At 37.0% G+C, this 8325-nt stretch overlaps 1 long non-coding RNA gene across 1 annotated transcript in view; it reads left to right on the top strand.

Moving 5' to 3' along the window:
- Positions 1–6758: 6758 nt before the first annotated feature.
- Positions 6759–8325, top strand: part of LOC115304594 — a 25350-nt gene continuing 23783 nt past the window's right edge. The window contains exons 1-2 of the long non-coding RNA XR_003914518.1: positions 6759–6869; positions 6994–7159. This is a non-coding gene — a long non-coding RNA (uncharacterized LOC115304594). The remainder of the gene's footprint in view (positions 6870–6993; positions 7160–8325) is intronic.

The following is an 8325-nucleotide window of genomic DNA, read 5'->3' as shown; positions in this document are numbered from 1 at the left end:
TCTAGTTCCCTGGATGCCATGCTCTTTTATGCCTCTGTGCCTTTGTGCTCTGAATCTTTTTGGCTGAAATGCCTGCATCCTTCTCCCTGTGCTCCCTTCCTCGTCTGCTTAACTCCTTCCGACGCATTTTTAGAAAGCAGCATCATATGTCCCTGGGAAGATTTGACCTACCTAAAAGATGTTCTGTGCTTTATTAATCCTCCTGTGGATACCCACTTGTAACATGTATCAGGCTTTTCTAAAAATAGCACATGTCTTCTTTCTAACTCCCTCAGGAATACAGGCTCCTTGAGGAGAGGTGGGGGCCATGCATTACTTGTTTGTATTTTCTAATGTGTTCACAAGGCCTGACATTTAGTCTGTAAGAAAATCTCAGGGTCAGTATGGCAGTGGCCGCAAGAATTAGAGAGCACTTCCCAAAGGAAAGAGAAACATGAGCATTCCTGCACTTTAGGGAGGGTTGGAACTTGATTATTTTAAGAAAGTTAGGGGCTTTTTTATATTGACACTTGTTTCCTTACATGGACACTCAAGAAATACATGTTGAATGCATGCATGCATGAATGATAAGAGCTGAGTTCTATTGGAAAAGCTTCACATCTCTTCCAAAAATACCAGCTCTTTCCAGGCTGCATGTTTTCAGATTCTACAAGAAGGACATCCCAGAAGAAGAGGGCAATTCTACATTCATTGTAATACAGACTATTATTGTATCCATTCAGAGCATGTGGATCAGGTGATTCTAATTATCCACACTGGTGCGTCAGAGTGCCGAGTCTTCAAAAGCTTTCATAGACTATTGTGAGTGAAAGACACTAGATCCTACTGCAATGATGAAGGAAAATAACATTCGTTTAGCAATAAAATACTGTTTTGTTGAGAATCTGCTTGTTCCCTGTAAATGCTTACCCCTCCCACGCATAAAAATATAAAAAACCTGGAAGTTTAAAGATTTTTCTCATTCACCTGAGTTAAATGTGTATTTTTATCTACCCAAGAGGCTGAACAAGATAAGAGTGCTTTTCTAGCAATTACCTAAGCCTTGGTTTAACACTGATAGTGGGTTTTGGGAAGGGGAAAAAACTTAAAACTGAGTATTCCATCATAGATTTTGTGTGATATTGGTACTGGTTGCAAAAGGACTGTTTCCTTTTATGTATGTAAATCTCCTCAGACTCAGGAAAATGGATGTACTATAAACATTTTAAAGAACTTCATTTAAAGGAAAAATAATTATGTAGAATTTTTGTTACAATGCTAACCCGTATATAATGTTCTGTAACACTGGTAAAAATGTGAAGCCAATTTAATGTTAAAAATCTATAGCTCCTCAATAAAAACTACTAAGAGCATGTCTGAGTAAATTGCCTAAAATTTTCTCTCTTCCTCACGCCTCAAATTATCTAATTTATTCCTTTAGATTTGACAATCTAGTTATACAATCAATAATGACTATATGTAACTAATATGTTGGAATGGATCAAGTCAGGGACTAGTTTTAGAAACTTAATTATTGTTTTGTGTCATTCCCAATAAGAAGTTCCATGAGAGCAGGAGCATGTTATTTTGTTGTTGGTGGTGGGGGTTTTTTTTGTTTTTTTTTTTTTTACTGCTGGATTCCCATTTCCTTGTGCAGCTTTGTGCAAATAGTAGGTTCTCATTAAATGTTTGTTCAGTGAATGAATGATATCTTTTGGAAGGCAGCTATGCCACCAAAGCTGAATGGTATCTTTTGGTATAAAATGTATAGGAGTTAAGAGGGCATGGGACAAAGCACCCACTAAGGTTAAACAGGTATTAATTCATTATTTATACATCTAATCAAAGTAAATAGATAATAGAGCAAACAGAATACACACAAAGCTATTTATACTAATATCTACACAGTAGTGGTTTTAGATTATCTTTTCAAATGGATTACACAGTCCAAATAGGCAAATTAAATAAGCAAGATTTCATTCACATATTTTTAGGAGTGTTTAGTAGAACCATCTGGGACAATATATTAAAAAAAACTCCAGGAGCAAGGAATACTTCACAACAATGGTTTGTAAGAAAACGTATTCATTTTTGAAAATATGATAGCCTCCAATTCAGTAGTTCTTTGCCAAGTAACTGCCATACTGAAGTAGAGTCCTGGGTGAGAGCAGAAGGCCTGGAGGACCATCAGAAATGATCATCTACAAGTCCTTTCAACAGGTTTTTGTTGTTGTTGTTGTTCACCTTTGTTGGATCACCTTTGATCCCTGAAATTGAAAATGTTTATTATTTTTTTTCTTTCTAATTTTGTTATGGAATGTGGTCTGGGTCAACTGGTGGAAGAACCAAGTGGCATTCGGAGATCTTGGAAGGGAGGAGCTTTATTTTACACCAGTGGCCTCTGAGAAGATCATTCTCCAGAGGTCTGAGCCCAGAGCATTAGCAGAGGAAACAATTTATAGCCCGTTACTTCCGCATTCCTCATTAATCAAGGACAGGTGTTTCTTATTAGTCCTGTTGGCCATCTTACAACAGATATTCCCTATTGCTGTCAGCCATCTTACAACAGGTTTTCTCTGTCAATTTAACTTTGTCTGGCAAGTTGAGATGACAGGACCTTCTGAAGCCATTCCAGAACTTTATACATTGTTGGCTTCTGTGATCAGAGTATTTTCTTAGATAGATCATCATATTTGGAACCCTTCCAAAGAAGAGACTGCATGATATATGTGAAAGGTCTGGCAGGAAATTGAAATTTAAGATATAATATAGATAAGACGGACAATAGGAGAGAAAGATTTAAAAGTCATTTCTGTATTTCTGTATTGAATATGGGTGTCACTACTTACAGAGCTAATTAGTAACTATTTCATTGATTTTGGCAATGGCAAGAACCAACATTGTTACAACTCCAAAGTCATAGCTAGGTCTTATCCAGAGGGAAGAACACACGTGAACAGAGCAGTTTCAAAATATGCCCTGTCTCTTTTACTAAATCATCATTCCTGGATAGACAGCAATGTATTTTGAACAAATCAATTTGAAGTATGAGATGTACAAAGAAGTGCAGATGACTAAGACAATTAAAAATCAAAGAAGAGCAAAGAAGAAATTCATGAGAATGTTTTTATAAATAGCTTCTGGTTTAGCTATGTATTTCAAGCTAAAAATGTCTCTGGGGAATCCCTTAAAGGAAATTTATGTGAACCAGGTATTGAAGTACAGATAAAATTGACTTGACTCTGTATATACTGATGCTTCAGCATACTCTGTTTTAGTGTTTCAATAGGTAATAAAATGAAGTATTGGCTTGACACATAACTATGTAACAACTTTCAGTTCACTCGAGGATTCTATAATTTGAATATTGGGTTTAAAACTAAGACAGGGGCGCCTGGGTGGCTCAGTCGGTTGAGCGTCCGACTTCGGCTCAGGTCATAATCTCACATTCGTTGGTTTGAGCCCCACGTTGGGCTCTGTGCTGACAGCTAGCTCAGAGCCTGGAGCCTGTCTTCAGATTCTGTGTCACCCTCTCTCTCTGCCCCTCCCTGCTCATGCTCTGTCTCTCTGTCTCAAAAATTAATAAAACATTAAAAAAATTAAAAAAAAATTGAAAAATAAAACTAAGACAAACTTTTTCTATAGCCTTATAGGAAAGGAGGACAGGTAAGAGGAAGGACATTTGAGCTATTTTAAGTGGGGAGAGGATGGCTAAAGCTATAAGACATATGCGAAATGCAGATTTAGCTGATGCCATTAGAATAATTTTCTAAGACATTGGAATGATTGTCAAGAATTTCATCCCATAAAATGCTGATAAACTGTATTAGTTTGACTCATTGTGACAAGTACAACAAATATCCTCATTCATTCATTCATTCACTTGTTTATTTGACAAACATCCATTGAATGCTCAATATGAACAGATACTGCTAGAATCTTGGGTGTGATGACAAATAAAACTTGGTATTTTCTCTTAAGAAACAGAAGTTTTCTTACAAGGGAACAGCCATTAGCACCACAATGACAGCATAGCGTCATAAAGACTGTGATAAAAAACGTACACAAGAATGGAAGAAAAGAAGGCTATATTTTGGTAATAATTAGATGAATCAGGTAGAGAGAAGAATGAAAATTCTGAAGTGTGAAAGCTGCAGGTTCAAGAGCCTGACGGCTGAGGGAGCTACAGAAAGTTCCACATGATGAAAACAAAGGTTGTGTGGGGACAATAGTGGGAAATGAGCCTGAAGTAGCAGGCAGGAATCAGGCATGTTATTAAGAACTCTGTATGCCAAGCAAAGGGGTTTGGGTTTTGGCCTGAAGGCTATAGGGAATTATTGAAGGATTTTAAGCAGAGAAGGGACACAGTCCAACTGGCATTGTATTATGGAAGTGGGTGGTCAGACACGAATTGGCAGCAGCCAGTTTTGAGAAAATGGAGAATTTTGTTTGCAAAGATCTACCAAATACAATAATATGCAGGGATCACATTTGATGAAAGGCAAACCTTAACTAAAGTGAAGAGCATACAAATCACCAGTAGAATCATTCTGACAGTAGAGCAGATTTCTATTCAAAAAAAGAAGGAACGGAAATTCTTAGCAATGGGAAGACAAAATGTAAAATATAAATTTGGTAGATGATATAGATGATAGATATAGATACATTATAGAGATAGATTGATTTCTATGATATAGATAAAATAGTCTTTGCACTACATCTTAGAGTTTAATAGGGAGTTGAAGTGAATGGTTTGAAGCTGATTTGGCCAGAAACTGCAATTAGACGTTAATCCCTAGTAAATGCCCTGTGGTCTTGCTGCTAATTCCAGACACTGAGAAAAAAATAACTAAAGGTGTATTGATGTATTAGTAGGTTATTCCAATTTAACTGCCAGCTTGGAACACTTCCAGACATGATTATTCTTTGCTCTAGCTGTCTTGCAATAGGAATACCTTGAGTACTGAAGCTTTAGTTTCACATATTCTCTGGCTTAGAGATAATTACTTTTTAGTAATCATTGAGAAAGTTGTGTATTAAAATGATGCTAATCACCTTCATTATAGGGTATATGCTTATTCAAATAATGGTCTTTAGTAATTGCACGCATTTCCTCAAGTAAATGATATAATTTAATATTTCATGGAAACATTCTCAAACAACTATAGCAGAAAAAATTGGCCAAAAGGGAATTAGAACAAATAAGTAAATAGATGAAACATTGTAAATCTTATATCTTCTCATTTTTCCTTTATTATTTTCTTCTTTTTCATTGCTTTTTATTTAAAAATAAAGGGACACACCTAAGTTCTTTAAGAAACAAATGAAAAGGAATAATGAAATACAAAGAACTGAAATTTCCGAGAGCTTATATACAGAGAACATAGCCAGCGAGGACGTTCACTGGGGGCCAAGCAACAATCCAACTTAGTTATCTCAATACACTTGCTTTTTACCATACATTTTAACTTAATAAATGATTGCTAACTTTGTTATGAATTTCAACTTGTTCACTAATTCTTCCTTTTCCTGAACCTAGGCCAGTATACGGCTCTCTTTACCAGGGTCCTCTCAAAATACCCTGGTCAGTGCTGCTGTTTGCAGACTTGTCATAAATTCATCCCATGATTATCCAATTATAAGAGTAGTGAGTTAAAGAAGGAATTTGGGCGAGTTGCTATACCTTTCACAAATTTGTTAACCAAAACTTTGTTGTTGAAAGTACTAGGGAAGTGGTCAGGAAGATATGAAGCAAATAAGATGATGCATGACTTATGGAATGATTGATGCTTTGTATTATCTAAAATAATTGAGACTGAATGCAAGTAAAAAAAATAAGGTAATTATTTTAGAGTAATGTCTCTTAAAATGTTGGCTGCTGTCATAGTAGGTGACTTTTTTCTGGATTAAAAACAAGTTTTGTTGAAGTATAATTTATATGCCATGAAGTTAACCTATTGTAAATGTAAAATTAATTTATTCTGGTAAACATACAGAGTTGTGAAGTATCACTATGATCCTGTTTTAGAACACTGTCTTATTTTCTTACATTCATTATTTGGCAAAATCAGTATAGGTCTACCTGCATAGACCAGGTCTACTACTGGGCTTAAGTAATCTGAGGTTATCTGGTGAATGGGTGGATTGAACTAGTAAAGTCTACTTACAGGTTTAAGACAAAATGCTGAGAGCAGCTATGAAGAAAGAGAGAACCCAGCCAAAATTCAAACAATCTCATGGAGCTAACCTAACAAAACTTAGCATTCAGAGCTACCAAAAAGGAAAGAACCTAGTAGATACCCTACAATCTTATTTGGAACCTGCAAAGCTGCATACTAGGAGTGAGGGTGAAGCAGAGGTAGAATTAGTCAAACACCTATGCACTCCTGCCTTGAAACAGCTCAGTACATAATTTCATAAAAGTGATCTACTCAGAATAAGAAGAAAAAAAACACACCATGATTGGAATAATTTTTTTTTGAAATAGTAAGATGCCCAATATTAACCTAAATGTATCAGTAATGACATAAATTCTTTAAAATTTTTTGTTTGTTTATTTATTTTTGAGACAGAGAGAGACAGAACACGAGCAGGGGAGAGGGCAGAGAGAGAGGATACAAAATTTGAAACAGGCTCCAGGCTCTGAGCTGTCACCACAGAACCGATGCAGGCTCGAAGCCACCAACTGTGATGTCATGACCTGAGCCGAAGTTCGACGCTTTACCGACTGAGCCACCCACGCACCCCTACATCAACTCTTAATAGACAAAATACTCAAATTTGACTATTGGACTGAAATTACCACAGTTTGCCAGATTTATGAAGTAAAAATACAGGATACCCACTTACATTTGAATTTCAGATAAACAAGGAATGATGCTTTAGGATAAGTATGTCTCATGCAATATTTAGAGCATATTTAACGTAAACCATTATTCGTTGTTTATCTTAACTTTGTATATAACTAAACACGATGCATTTATCTGGTAACACTAGTTGCAACCTTATCATTAGGAGAGTTATCAGTTCCGAACTGATGAATGTGACTTCTGGAAGAAGACTCCCTAATATGCAACCTGAGAATTGGGCAGATTTACCCATCTACAAGCACTACCCTCAAGAGGGCCTGTCCACTGAAAGTTCAAAGCCTGTTGCTGGAGAAGCAGAAATATAAACACAGGTAAATGTTGTGATCAAAATAGCAGTCTTTTTAAAAATACTTTTTTTGTTTTTTTATTTATTTTTTGAGAGACAGAGAGAGCACAAGCAGGGGGAGGGTCAGAGAGAGAAAGGGCGATACAGAATCCGAAGCAGGCTCCAGGCTCTGAGCTAGCTGTCAGCACAGAGCCTGATGCGGGGCTCAAACCCACGAACCGCAAAATCATAATCTGAGCAGAAGCCAGATGCTTAACCGACTGAGCCACCCAGGTGCCCCAAAATAGCAATCTTTAACATAGCAATAAGAAAGATTAAAAGTACAAACATAAACTTAAGAATAAGAAAGATCAAAAGATGGTAAAAACAAAACAGTGAGTGGGTTGGTTTTTTGTTTTGTTTTGTTTTGTTTTGTTTTGACCATCTTTCAATCTTTCTTATTCTTATGCCTATACCTCTGATGACCCAACTCATTCTCTTAGCCTCACTTCTAATTTCAGCCATGGCTGGATTGGTGCAGGCTTCAACGCATCTTATGCAGACAATGTCTGACCTCAAACCTGTACTACATGTCTTTAACTTTTCACCCCGAAAGGCTCCAGGGACATAGATGTTAAAATACCCATTTCTCAAGCATCTGTGAGCAGCCCTGAAAGTGCAGGCTACTCCAACCAATGGGAGACAGGAGCTCACAGATAAATAGTTCTCCTGGTGGTCCTTAGGTGGAAAGTTCTGAGAAGCATTCTACATGATCCTTAGGAGTTTGGAGGCAGGAGGGAGCCTTGCTGCCTCCAGCAACCTTGATAACATATCCATATAGGTGATTTCCCTCTTTCCCTTGCCATCCCTTTCCCAGATCTCTTGCTACCACTGTGGAGATTGTCTCCCTAATAAACTGCATGCACCCAAGATGTCTGGGACTCTTTGGAGAAAACATGAGCTAAGTCTTGTGGATTCTATCCTGCAAGGCAGGGGGAACTCAAGTCAAGAGTGGCAAAGGAAACAATCAAGAAAACTAATAGGCAACCGACAGAATGGGAAAAGATAGTTGCAAATGACATATCAGATAAAGGGCTAATATCGAAAATGTACAAGGAACTCACCAAACTTCACAATCACAAAACAAATAATCCAGTGAAGAAATGGGCAGAAGATATGAACAGACACTTCTCCAAAGAGGACATCCAGATG

This window comes from Suricata suricatta, chromosome 10 (assembly GCF_006229205.1).
Source record: "Suricata suricatta isolate VVHF042 chromosome 10, meerkat_22Aug2017_6uvM2_HiC, whole genome shotgun sequence".
NCBI lineage: Eukaryota > Metazoa > Chordata > Mammalia > Carnivora > Herpestidae > Suricata > Suricata suricatta.
Note: the sequence above shows the minus strand (reverse complement) of the source record. Positions and strands in the feature narration are given on the sequence as shown.